At 36.1% G+C, this 15,018-nt stretch overlaps 1 pseudogene; it reads right to left on the bottom strand.

The window, feature by feature from the left end:
* Nucleotides 1-4,630: 4,630 nt before the first annotated feature.
* On the bottom strand, nt 4,631-5,625 carry LOC141434484 (uncharacterized; annotated as a pseudogene).
* Between the last annotated feature and the right edge of the window lie 9,393 nt (nt 5,626-15,018).

The raw sequence follows: 15,018 nt of genomic DNA, 5'->3' as shown, positions 1-15,018 counted from the left end.
TTTATAAGTTGCTGTTGTTTAATGCCCCTTACGACGTACCAATTACACCTTTTTTTAAATGTCTGTTTGCTACTGTCCCTTACGAGCGACAATTTACTCTAGCTCTTGCTTTTTATACCCCTTACGCCCATAAAAGTATTTCTTATTTTATAAATTGCTGTTTTTTAATGTCCCTTACGACGTTCCGATTATACCATTTTTAACTCTCAACATACATAATTAATTATACAGGCCAATTATTATTATATATGCATCATCATCTCGGCCTATATACTTCCCACTGCTGGGCACAGGCTTCCTTTATTAGGATCTGTCAGGACAGCTGTCAGGATAGCTTAAAATAAACAAAGTAGCTAAGAGAAATTTACCTCAACATCCTTGACTGAAATTCCATTACGGAAATGTTAGCTCGACGTCAAGCCATTAGGGGATTCATCAAATTAATCTTCTTTTTGTTTTGCTTTTGGCATCTTATAAAAAAATACGCGCGTTGACAAAGAACAAACGTAGGCAATCAAATACGTCCTCCGTGTTTGACGTGTCTGGCACGACTGACCGAATGTGCAATGCGCAAACGCTCGGCGCGTGGAAGGTAGGTAGACGCGTTAGTATTTTGATGTTAGGTACAAGAAATAGGTACAAGCGGTAAGGTTACGCCCAACAACTTCTTGCTTTTTTATCTTATTCGTTATAAAATATTGGGGTGTAAACCAATGAAACAATAATTGACCCATACGCCCTTTTATTATATGCCTTTTTTTCAACGACATGAGCCGAGTCGTAAAGGACATATGAGACTGCCACAGCCCCTTACGACCCAAATATTAAAAAAATAATACATTTACGCCATTTTTCAGCTCAAATATTTTATATCATGTCCCTTAAGCTATTTTATTTTAAAATAATAAATGTTGATAACAGCAAAAGTAAGGGCAGTAGCGTAACTTGAATACTACAATCGACAGAGAAAAAAAAAACTCTAATTTTCTATGTTTAAAAGTGATTTTCGGTATTTTGTCCCTTATCGCCAATTGAGACTTCCAATCGATATTGTTATACATGAACTATGTTTCGATTCAATTGTTTCTTCAAAAGTTAATAAATAGACGCATCGATTATGTAGTGATATAATCGATTCATCTTATTACTATCACTTCATTATTACTACTTCACAAAAAAATTTCAGAACCCCTTCGAGTCTGCCTTTTTGGAAGTAGAAGATAGTTTTGTAAGTGGCGCAACCTTAGTCCTGAAATTAGGAATAAATCGTTGATACCAGCTTGCTGTACATTAGAAAAGAATCTCTTTACTTCACGAGGATTGGTGGGGGCGGGAATATCGAGAATCGCTCGGACTTTACTTGAATCTGCTTAGAGTCCTGCCTGACTAATTGGCTATGTAGCCTAAATATTTGAGTTTTTTTTAAGAATGAGCATTTAGGCAAATTTACTGTTAACTTGCGCTAGCTTCTGTTGGACCTTGGCCTTTTCTGTTGTTGATGACCTGCGCAAAATTTTGCAAAAAAAATGAGAGAAAATGCAATTCAATCTTGGATAAACGAGGCTAGAGAAGTTTCGGAAAAAGTTGGCGTTGAACCTGTTCCGCCAAATAAACGATTTCCTAAACGTAAAAACATATGACATGTGTGAGAACGAATCACGAACATTTCAACCTGTCCATATCAGAAATTAAAACGAGGGTTGATTGATAGTGCATTTCTCAATAGTACTGAAATCTTAAATCTGTCAACCGAAGAACTACAAAAGCATGGAGCGAATCTCGCATGAAATTATGAACGAAATTTACGTAACACTGAATTCTGCCGGGAACTGTACGTTTTTAATTGCGCTCCACTATTATTTGGAGATATAAAAACGGCTAACGGTTTTTCTCTGCTGCAAAAAATGTATGCGCATGATTTACATGATGCCTTTCCAAATATTTGTATTGCTCTGCGAATTTGCGCGACGCTTCCTACTATATCCGCAAGCTGTGAGCGACGTTTTAGCAAACTCAAACTTATTAAAAGAAGGTCACATTGTTTCGGGCATACTGCCAAACCATTTACACCAGCAGCCTGTAGGTGAGTCACACGCAGCGCAGCACGTATAACACGCTCCGGGTTCAATACAATAACATATTCAGGATGCTGATGAAGCTGCCGTGACGCTGCAGCCCGTCGGGGATGTTCGCAGAGGCGCACATTGACGGCTTCCATGCCATCAGAAGGAAGAAAGTGGCGTCTCTGCTGAGCAGAGTGCGCAGCGGCTCCAACACCATCCTGAACATGTTTGCGGACCGCCTGGACTGCCCCATGACGAAGCACTGGGTGGACATCATCACTGGACAAAGCAAGTGATGATCCTTACCCAGTGTTGCATTTGATTTTAACAAATTGTTATTTGATTTGATGTAATTTAATTCTAGTTTAAATTAATTTAATTTAACGTAATTTTATTTAATTTTAATTTATTATAATTTAATTTAATGGGTTACCAAAATGACCTGAAATAAATGATTTTTATTTTATTATTTATTTATGTATTATAAATAGTACATTGTGTCTTAAGAGCGGTAAATAAGGAGTCTATTAGAAGCCCGAAGTCGAAGACGGCTTTAATGAGTCGATGTTCGTAATTCTAGTACCGCCCATGCGACATACCTACAATGTTTTTCATCACAGTTGCGAGTAAAATTTTATATTTTTAAAATAAAAAATACTATTTATTAGCGAAGACAGCTACCCCAACAAAGAACGTATTTTCTATTTTTTTATGAGGTAGGGTTCCTTGCAGTTGCCCCCGGACTAAAAGTAATAAAAGTGAAAAGTGTACGACGACTATAAAATTAATATTTATTATATGTACGCGACAATGCTGTCAAGGGGATGGAGGCTTGATTTGATATAACTTCTTTTACAATCCGTCATCCCCATTAAATCATCATCATCATCAGCCCGAAGACGTCCATTAAATATCATTACCTGATTAATTCCAGTTAATTGCCTATCCACTCCAAAACCCGTTCCAGAACGATTTCTATGACCACGATGTAGGACAGGACAAACGACCACCAACTTGACAAATGTACAAAGACAGACTTAGTTTGTTTTCGTTGCGGTAAAAAAGACCAACGTATCCAAAATGTACAACCTGTCATAATATACATTCAAAAAACTAATTAGAGAGAAGAGTAACCGCAACAGAATGGAGCCTTTGGCTACAAAAGCTGAAATTATTTATGGAATCTTACAATATAACTTTATTAGCTATCAAAGACCAAACTAAAGATGCACGACCATAGATAAAAGTAAAGTCAAATAATTTAACTTTATGCGGCTTATTAGACAGCGGCAGCGCAACTACAATCTAAGGTCACACAAAAAACTCCTAGAACTTGGCCTAAAACTCAATCATAAACAATCTATTTTAGCTCGTATCTAATGGACAATCAATACGTTGGAGATAGTAGCAAGCCTCACAGCGGACTCCTATTTCCTGCCTCCGACGTTTCATGGCGCGCAGAGGCATACCAAGCAAGATATTATCTGATAGCACATCGTTTGTTGGAGCCAACTGACACTTGACTGAATTCTATGGCCAACCGACTCAAGACTTCGTTGCCGACAATAAAACCGAGTGGAGTTTTATACCACCAGCATCACCATTTATAGGCGGATGCTGGGAGCGCCTGGTTCGTACAGTAAAAACGGCACTCATGGCAACCCTGAACGAAAGAGCTCCTCGAGAAAAACTTCTTCATACCATTCTCTTAGAAGCCGAGGCACTGGTTAACTCGAGACCTCTGACGTACGTAACCCAAAATGATGAATGTCAAAGTCTAACACCATTCCCCTTCTTAATTGGCACATCTTCGAATCAACAGTTGCCAGCTCGCCTTGATGATGGAGTTTTTCCCTATCAGTTCTGATCAGAACACTTTTGGACGAGGTGGCTGAAAGAGTACCTGCCGAGCTTAAAACCAAGAAGAGCCCAAGACAATGCGCATCAAAGTATGAAGGTAGATGACATGGTGCTTGTAGTCGATTCCAACTTGCCAAGGGGAGTGTGGCCCATCTGACGAATGGTAGCAATACATCCGGGACGAGACGGAGTCGTGCGCGTCGCTGAAGTGACCACTAGAGGAAGCATTTTGAAGAGGCCAATGAGAAAATTGGCCCAATTGACACATCATATTGTGTAGTTCCTACACGTGGGCGGCGATGTTGCAAACTCTTTTTTATATGTTATTTTTTAATCAAAAAAGTACCTTTGTAAAACAGACGAATAAATCAGTTGTATCAGGAAATTGGCCTAGTCACTGCTTTCTATTAATATATTTAATATTTGCTTATTCCGCAACAGCGTCATTAATTATTCGCTTAAAATGGGCTCAGTATATAATGCACATATGATGATGAACTTCTGTCAAGTCTGTAATTTTATAGCCATATATTTTTATTTCATTATTTACAACAGAAAGTTTTTTCACTTCCAGAACGTCATTATCAGTGCATTAAACATATTTATCATGTGATTTCGACGATATTTTATAATCTTTGAAATGTAGTACAGTTAGTTTCCTGCTATTAGTAGTTATAAAAAGGTTTACAAATTGGGGTTTGCTGATTTTATCTGTTTCTGGACATTTTCATGGATACTGAAACTTCACTAAATCTTTTTGCAACCTGAGCAAGAGGCCTGTTACCATGCCTAAGCATCCTTTTAATTAAATACAGTTTGTTCTCAAACGGGTAAGCGCTAAATGTATGAAGTGGGCCAAATCGTTGCACTTCATCCGTGACATGCACTAGATTATGTACATTACTAGTTATATAATTTGCTCCGTAAAAATCTTTATAGTGTTCAACAAAATAATGCAGGAGCTCTTTTGCCAAAGGGAGTAAGTGACTATAGTTTTTACTAGAAGTACTAGAACATATTGTTATGCTACAAAATACAGTCAAAAAAGAGAAAATGCCTCCTGTGATAATACGTCTGGAAGTATGACAATGCTCAAATAAAACAAGAAAGATTAATTTTATTGTACATAATATACCTATTTTATAGTTGGACCTGTATTGTTCTGGAAATAAACAACATTAATCAGAAAAAAAAAAAAAAACAAGAAAGACCTATATTCAGAAGCCTTCCAATGACAAATACAGTCTAGACCTCTCACTGCCCTGTGAATTTCAGATGGCAATTTGCGTTTCACTAGAAAACATGAAACTGATTCGGTATCTTTGGGACTCCATTTGGTTTTGTACTTTCCAAAATTGCCATTACGGCAACCAACAAGTAACCGCTTCATTATTCCTAAATCAACAAGGTGTAGAGAATCTGCAACAGGGAAGTCTTCTATCATGTCTACGGGTAGCCGCAGTAAAGGAGATTTTTTTTATGATGAGGCCCATACTTTTTATCACGCAATTCTTGGTCTGTTCTTAGGGCGGCAATTAGTTTCAGGAAAAGTCACTGTATAAGATACATGTGAATACTCTCCTACTGTAACACATTTCAAGCAACCATGCTTTGCATTAAAATTGCATACACCTGAAATTTTAATAAGAAAACATATTTTTTTATTTATCACTTCATGAAATTCATTATTTATAATGGACATCAAAATTATAAATTAGAAACTACTGTTGTTAAAGTCAAAGTCAAAGTCAAAATATCTTTATTCAATTTAGGCTATAACAAGCACTTATGAATGTCAAAAAAAAATCTACCACCGGTTCGGAAAAACCTCTGCTGAGAAGAATCCGGCAAGAAACTCAACGAGGTATATATATATTTTTTTTAAAACAGATTTACAATATTATTAAATGATATGTATACTATACATCACAAGTATTTAACACAACTTTATTTTTAACACAGTAGGTTCGCTATTTGAAGGGATCGCTAATGCGGATCGGAATTATTTCCAAATATCCCTGTCCATGATATAATCATTAACTTTATAATACGCCTTTGATATTAATGTCTTCTTGACAATAGATCTGAATTTTGTATCCGTTTCATTTATAATATTTTTTGGAATTTTATTATAAAAACGTATGCAATTTCCCAGAAAAGACTTTTTGGTTTTAGCCAGTCTCTAAGATGGAACTTTAAGCTTCCCTGTGTTTCTAGTAGCCTTTGGCTTATCGACGTTAGTGGGAAAATCACATATGTTCTTCCTAACATACATGATTATTTCAAAAACATAAAGCGACGGCAGGGTTAGGATATCTGTTTCCTTAAAAAAAGATCTTAAAGATTCACGCGTCTTCAAATTATAAATTGCTCTAATTGCTCTCTTTTGTAAGATAAAAATTGACTCAATGTCTGCAGCAGATCCCCATAAAATAAGGCCGTACGAAATAATGCTATTAAAGTAAGCAAAATACACCAACCGTGCCGTCGCCACATCGGTTAGCTGCCGTATTTTCCAAACTGCAAAAGCAGCAGAGCTCAATCTACCCGCGATTGCTGTGACGTGAGGTCCCCACTGTAGTTTAGAATCGAGCGTTATTCCTAAAAATACTGTTGATTTTACAAATTCAATAGTTTGACCATTTAACTTTATATTAGAAACTGAATTCGAGCATTTTGTCCACAACATTATTTTCAAGGTTATTTAAAATATAACTATATTTTTAGTCAAAAAGGACGTATCAGCTTTTGCGATTCTTTTTCATTCCCTCGTCTAAGTTTTTTTTTAATTTAAAATCGTTATGCATGGTTTCTTTTCGTTATTTATAAATAAAAAGAAATAAGGATGGATTTGGCGGGATTTTTAAGTTCAATCTCCGATGATATCCCTCAGCGGCGTTTGTGGTTCGATGCTTTTAGTGAGCACAACTTAACACAGTCGGCAACATTTTGGGAAAAGTACATTGATTTTGAAAATATTCCAGAAATTTCGCCCAGTTTTTAGTTGCCGGAAGTATATATAAGTATATGTAAACTTTGGACATATATCCATGCTTTTTATAAGTTAACTATGAGGCTAACTACAATTGATCTAGAATTTAAAAATTTACCTCAAATACTTGAGTTGCTTAAGTCTTGAGTGTTTATTTACTTTCTGTATCTTTGAATTAACAGATTCAAGTATCTTCCTTTGTTTCAGGTTGTCCTTATTATTGGCATAAGTAGGGCATACCGAACTTATGAACTTACCTTTCTTAGCACAGACACACGCTGAAACGTTGTTGATGTGATGGTCAACTTACGAAGCACAAAGACAGGAATTTCGTTAAATATTCGTGACGAATGTAAAAATTGTGGAAAAATATCAAGCTTTGCGCTCAAGTAACCAATGCGCCTGTAAATAGTTTTTTTTTTTGCAATATCGTAAAAGAAAGTGTGTCAGACAGCCCATGGGGGGGTTCTAAAATTCGTGGTTTACCACGAGAAATTGCAACCTTTTATGGGCTGAGCGAACCATAACAATACACAGGTCATTGTTTTAGAAGGACGTTGGCCTCTCTTTTGGCTGACTCGGGCGCTGATCTGAATTGCCTATGTCTTAAAAAAAACATTCGTGACGTGAGACGTGACAGAGAGTTGTTTTACCGCCATTACTGTTGTCATCGTTATTTTATTAGTTGCTTGTTTTGCTGTGTTGTTGCTTAGAAGTTTATAAAAATGAGTAGTGGAAGTGATAGCGAACATGATGAACACTCTGCCCGATATCGTAAATGCAGCCACGACTGCCGGAAATAATTTGTTGGCAGAAAAATCACGCGCCAAATACGAGAAAGCCTAAGATTTTTCAATGTCCGAAAACGTATTGTTAGCATAGTTTCAAGACTTATTCAATGATTAAAAGTACGCTTAATATCAAGCATGATGTGGATCTTGCAAAATATTGCAAGTTAACGGCTTTCCTAAAACTTAAATCAGAAAGATATAACCAAAAAAATCGTAAAAATTTACACCCGAAGAGATAAACAAGTTTTTGAATGAAGCACCAGACGAACTATATCTTCAGTCAAAGGTAATTTACTTCCTTAAATATTTGTTTTAGTATTCAATGGAATTAGTAAGAATTTCATTTCATGCATTTTTGAAAGTAGTGTCCTACTATGTGTAATGATTTGGATGGCCAAGTGGTTAGAGAACCTGACTACGAAGCTTGAGGTCCGGGTTTGATTCCCGGCTGGGGCAGATATTTGTATGAATAATACAAAATGTTTGTTCTCGGGTCTTGGATGTTTAATATGTATTTAAGTGTGTATTAATTAATTTATTTATTTATTTCCGGAAAACCAACAGCTATAACTTATAGAGTAAACTTATTTTATAGTACCATTAAAGCCAATTATAGGATCTCACAAGTAGTCTAGTCTAATCTATTAAGTATGTTTATCCGTTGCCTAGTATCGATAGTACAAGCTTTGCTTAGTTTGGTTTGGGAATATATACAGTTGTGGTCATATAATTAAGAACGATTTTTTATAGAGAAGATTTTTTCAAACTGACAAGTGTTACTAACTGTATGTATATTTTTGTACTTCTCTCGGTATCGTAAAACTTTTCCTTGCTAGCGGTAAATTCATTTATACATATAATTGGCTAAAAAATAAATAGATAAACTTTATATATTACATCTAAACCTAGTATTACTACTTACTGGCTGGTCATATAATTAAGAACGCTGAATAGTTTATTTTTTATTCAAATTTAAATAGAGAACGGATCGCCGCTTTGTGGTTTTAGGTTATTATTTGAATAATTTTGGCGCCATTTAGTGCCGTAAAAGTCTTAAAGGCGATTGCTTCATATAAAAACAACGGGGAAAAATAAAAGTTGTGATAAATCTACAAGAAAAGTAATACTAAAACTTCGCGACAAGAATTGGTCGTATAAACACATAGCCGATCATCTGCAATGTTCAAAAACTATGGTTTTCCACGCCATAAAGCATTTTGCTACGTATCAAACTACTTCAAATGTTCCGCGTGTACCTAGACAAAGAAAGTCATCTCGTCGAGATGATCGAAATATCGTTCGTTTGGCAAAACAAAATTCTTTTAAAGGGTCTAATGAGTTGAGAAAAGAATATTTTGGCGAAAACAACCCTTCAGCAATCTCGGCACGCAGTATTCGAATGCGTATGGTGGAAGAAAAGTTGCACGGAAGGATAGCAAGGAAGGTGCCTATGTTGAAACGGTGTCATAGGCAAGCCCGGCTTGCATTTGCAAGAAGATATGAAAACTGGACAGTCAGACAGTGGAAAAACGTTATTTTTCTGACGAGACAAAAATAAATAGGGTATGTTCTGATGGCAAACGATATGTAAAACGGCCTCCAAATAAAGCATCCGACCCAAAGTACACAAAAGTAACTTTAAAGCATGGCGGGGGAAATGTAAAAATTTGGGGATGTTTTTCTGGACATGGTGTTGGACCTGTTAGGCTGATAGAAGGAAACATGGATCAATTTCAATACAAAAACATACTGGAAGAAACAATGTTACCATATGCTGAAGGCGTGCTTCCGGTTATTTGGACATTCCAGCACGACAATGGTCCCAAGCATACTGCACGTACAGTTAAGGAATTCCTCACATCGCAATCAGTTTCTGTCTTAGATTGGCCAGCCAACAGCCCCGATCTTAGAGCAATAGAGCATCTTTGGTGCGAAGTCAAGAAAAAAGTTTCAAATCGACAGTGTGGCAATTTAAGAGAACTGTATGACGTATTCTTAGAAGAATGGAACTCTATCTCTCTTGCGAAATGTCAAAAATTGATAGATTCAATGCCTCGCCGGTGTAAGGCAGTAATAAAAAGCCGTGGACATGCTACTAACTATTAATTTTAGTTAAAATGTATTACATTGCTTTTTTTTTCTGTACACACTTCACGTTAGTGTGATTTAGTTAATCTAAGTTTCAAATAAAAAAACTTTCGAGCCGTTCAATAAATCGTTCTTAATTATTTGTCCAGCTTCATTACTATTTGAATTTGTTACTAAAGAGAATAAAAACAAAATTTGAGTAAAAATGACAGTAATTTTATTCTTTATTCTAAATCCCGTTTGCTCTATTCATGTGGCTATTTCATAACGTAACTAGTTACTTCTAAGAAGGACCCACGACTACACATGACATGATTTAATTAAAAATAATCTGGAACTTCAAATCGTTCTTAATTACGTGGCCACCACTGTATATCAGGTTGGCCTAATATTTGGCATAATGGGAGCATGCCGCCGACAAAAATTGTATAATCTAAAATTCAATGATATACTAGTTTCTGACAACACAATTTTTTGTAAATATTCAGAATACCAAAACAAAGACTGACCGCACTTTTCCAATAACTAGTAACTACAGTGATCTGATGAAAAGGATTTGCAACCTACAGATGGTGCTGTAGGATAATGCATTTCACCAAAAGTAAATCAATTGATATCTCGTCCTCTATTTTCGTGGCTCCGTGCGTCCGTCCGCCTCAAACCGCGCGGATCAACAGCGGATCATCAGAACACAAGGTCGATACAGGATCATGCGGTCATGTATACCTACCACATCATTGATTTGTTACAAACAGCGTGCCACACAAGCGGTATAACACACAGATCAAAATCGCGAGGTCAATTTAGACGTAAGGCGGTTAAAAGGTTATCCCCCAGTGAAAGGAAACTATTATGAAAACGGGCTGCGGAAAAAAGGAGACACAAAAAAACACGACAAAGAAAATTACAACAGTAAAAGAAAACTGGCTGCGGACAAAAACAACACAGAAAAAACACAAAGAAAAAAAATATTTAGATATTAACTGCAGGTTTAAATTGGGACGAAAAAATATAACAAACGGGAGCATCAACTGTGAAAATGAGCTACAGAGGAAAAAAGTGACTAGGATAGTCGGGTTCGGGAAAAAATGCGAAAATTAAGTGAAAGGAAAACACGCGTTTGGGAAAGTAATCTAACAAATCTTCGTACTGTATTTATGTCAATTCTGTATAAATTTTTCTGATGAGCGCGAGTTTTGTTGTGAAACCTACATTTGCTATAGGAAAAGTACTCGTATTCATGATTAGTTATAACACTTATTAAATTCATTTTTAATCATTACAGACATAAACAAGAATTTATCGAGAATATGCCCGAGAATATTCTCGAGATTGTTCTCGTTAGGGAAAATTTACTAAGAAGTCAACTCCGTGTATCCTCATCCTAATAGTAAGACATAATTTTGGGGTGGAAGTATTTATTATAAGAACAGCAATATGCCACATTACAGTGATTATAACTTGGGAGAACTTTGGCTTAAATTATGCAAACGGCTCAACCTATGGTAATCTGAAATAGGGCAGTCTGAGACACACGGTTGCGTTTTAACATTAAATGTATTTATAAATCAAACTGTTCAGCACACAGGAAGAAAGAAATAAAATGCGTTTATTGCCAACAATTAGGTAGTATATAATAAATATTACACAAGAAGGGTACCTACACTAAAAATTAAGTCACTTAAGTACTAACTATACACATACATGTACGTATTTGGAAATTATTATAGCTCTAATTAATAATAACTGGCTCAAAAATAAACATGATAATATTTGAAATAAGTATGCATTAACTCACCTGATGTATGAACATATTAATGTATTAATTGAAATTACTTCCTGTTTATCTACGAGCCTAACAACAAGTCTTTTATTTGTTACAAGCTGGTTCAAATTTACCTCTTTTGGGGTACATTTTGACCCCCAACACTTAAGGACAACTCTTTGGAGGGGGGGGGGAGCTAGGATAGTCATATATTGGGCAACAAATGAAGCCATTAAAACAATAAAATCTTTTGTAGCAATTATTACCAATTTGATGTTCTCTTTGGTTTCTTCCTGCCGGCCGACTGACCTATCGAGACTGTATATTATGTATATCATGTTGTACATGTACTTGTGGCCGAAATATGTAAAATTGACAAAACGTTATTTAGAATTATAATGGTTTCGATTAGCGGTGTTCAATCCTAACGCGTTCGATTTATTACGATCAGTAACTCTGCCACTGGAAGCCAATGAAGTTTCGATTCGTTTTCCCACAATTACGTGCATGCGCAAAATGTATCTCCTCAATATCCTTCACATTATAGTCAAGTACCTGAGTGACCGAGCTTTGCTCGGGCTAAAACTCGTTAATAAGCGTTTTCCCTGAGATAAGACGAAAATAGATCGATTAGTCGTCCGTCCCCGAAAACCCCCATATACCAAATTTCATCGATATTGTACTGTATTGTTGTGTGCTCGTTTAAAGGTATTAGATTAGTGACTGCTAGGATTCATGTATTCCACGCACTTAGAATGCCATCAAAAGTTGGCACGTTCGCTGGAACTCCCTATTAGCCACTTGACAGTCCGACGATAGCATGGTATGGTAGGTATCCAAAACCAAAATGCGTCAACCCGTCCGTGGATACTTTAGTGTCACAAAGGGTAGAGGAGTGAAAAGTTGATTAATTTTGGGTCCATGGAGTTCGGACGCTCACAAACTTATTATACAAATAAAAAAAAAATCGAAATTACCAATGACCATAGGGCTGGTGAATTTCTCGCCCAACTTATTGGAATCACGATACATGGGCACTCTTCCTAAGGGACAAGACTTGGGGGAATTGTATATATAGTTAATTTATTTTTAGAATAGTTGAGTGTAACTTCAATTGTACCTTTTTAATTTAAAGTAATTTTGATAATATCAACTTAAAGCTGAGTGATGTTGCACTCCTAACCGTATAATTATGATCTCTTTAAATACTTTAATATTGTCACGAAATATCAAAATCACTATGCCAAAAAATTTAATAAATAATAGTTATGCCGCACTATCCTCCGGCTCACTTAGCGGATCCCCGTTTCATAAGTGTTTTGTAACAACAATGGAGCAAAAGCAATTGCTTAATACTAGAGAAGATTTTCTGCTCGTCGCGTACCGCACCTTTACCTTAATGGATACACATAGACGATTTGTGAAAGTTTTTACTTGGCCCGTTAATAACTTTTTTACTACATCTATAATAGACTCGCTAGAGAGAAGAATGATTGTTAAGGATTACAACAGCCTCATAAGAAATTAGAAACAGTATTGTCAACTTAAATAATGAAATCCGTGTACAAAACGATCAATGTCTCATAACAATACTTCACATTTTAAAAATATAATTCACTAATAAAGATACGTAATTATAAAATTTAGTAATAAAAACAGTCTGATGGTAGTCGTCTGTCACCCGCAAGATCCAATCAAATATGTAACAACAAGAGGTCTATGACTTTTTTTTTTTCGGATATAAATATGGTCATGCTACCGGTAAATATTGGTGAAGAGACTGAAATTTATTTATTTCAATACACTAAATTAAGTTCTCTTTAGGAATACGTAGGATTATGACCTATGAAATAGCTCCGTGCGCATGCTGTGTTGTATTCTCTTGCCAATCATTGTCATGAACTAGTAAACTAAACCCTACACTAGACCATACTGCACTTACTGTGCATCGTATGAACGTCGGAAAGATTCGCGAAATGTCATGTTCCCTTACTCTGTTTCACTACTATGGATTGGTTTCTCTTCTCTCACTCTCTCAACTAAAGGCTTGTTCACAAAGTAGTGCTACATTTAAAAATAAACACTGTTTCGCAGTTTTAAGTGGCAGTGGATGGTATCACACATCTGAAGTTCCAGGCCAAGAGGACATATTGTAATTAGCAATAGTGCAAATGTATCGACAGTGTGTCCCCGTGATAGGCAATGAGCTGATACCGACGAAACTTTCTCGACTCCCTTAATGAACACCGCGGATCTGATTTCATGCGGACAGATTGATCGATGAATTTCACTTCGCTTACTAATTTGGTAGGTTTATTTAGGGTTAGTCAGGATTTTAAATAATCGTATTCTATTGACTCTATTTAACTTATTAAGCCACTGTCAAACCCCGCTCTAAATTCTCAAATTCTATGGTTCCGTACTCAAGTGTGCAAACGAAACCTTATTTTGGCTGGCTGGAGCATTGTCAATTTGTCACAATGGTCGAGCGGCTAAACCGTTGAAAATATATTCTTCATGACTGTTTGCTTTATATATTTTGACGACCGGATGGCTAAGTGGTTAGAGAACCTGACTACGAAGCTTGAGGTCCTGGGTTCGAATCCCAGCCGGGGCAGATATTTGTGTGAATAACACAAATGTTTGTTCTCGGGTCTTGGATGTTTAGTATGTATTTAAGTATGTATTTATCTATATAAGTATGTTTATCCGTTGCCTAGTATCCATAGTACAAGCTTTGCTTAGTTTGGGATTTATTTATTATTTATATAATATAACTAGCTGTTGCCAGCGGCTCCGCCCGCGAAGATTTCGTTTATCGCTGTCCCGCGGAAACTGTGCAATTTTTCGGGATAAGAACGATTCTATATCCTTCTCCGGGACTCAATCTATCTGTGTTCTTCATCGAACTTCATCTAAATCGGTTAAGTAGATCCAGAGATTTCACCCTACAACCGTACAAACTTTACCTCTTTATAATCAAAACCAAAATGTTCTAGTCCTTACTATTTCAAACTACGAGGACTATATGAGGCCGTATCCTAAAATTGCTTTTAAATTCTCTAAAGCTAAGAAACCTTCAAATCAGGTACTAATATAGTAAGGCGATTTTGGAGACATTCCAATTTTAAAGATTATTTGCAATGCTCCAAGCTTTTATGTGAGTTCAACCTTTTTTCAATAAAATCTGGGTTTTCAAACATGGGTCAAAATAAATTTCTGTAATTTAAATCAACTTCGAAGCTAATCACTCCCAAAATGACTTTCTACCTTTTAACCGCGTTAGGGGATGAATTTCAATAAAACGCGAAACACATCTTCCATCAGTTCTGTTAATGAATGTTTATGCAAAATTTGAAGTAGATTGGACGAAGGAATCACGTTGTCCCATACAAACTTCGCCCCCTTTTTCACCATCTTAGTTGTAGAATTTCAGAAAATCCTTTCTTATCGGATGCC

This window comes from Choristoneura fumiferana, chromosome 13 (genome assembly GCF_025370935.1).
Source record: "Choristoneura fumiferana chromosome 13, NRCan_CFum_1, whole genome shotgun sequence".
In the NCBI taxonomy this organism is placed as follows: Eukaryota; Metazoa; Arthropoda; class Insecta; order Lepidoptera; family Tortricidae; genus Choristoneura; species Choristoneura fumiferana.
Note: the sequence above shows the minus strand (reverse complement) of the source record. Positions and strands in the feature narration are given on the sequence as shown.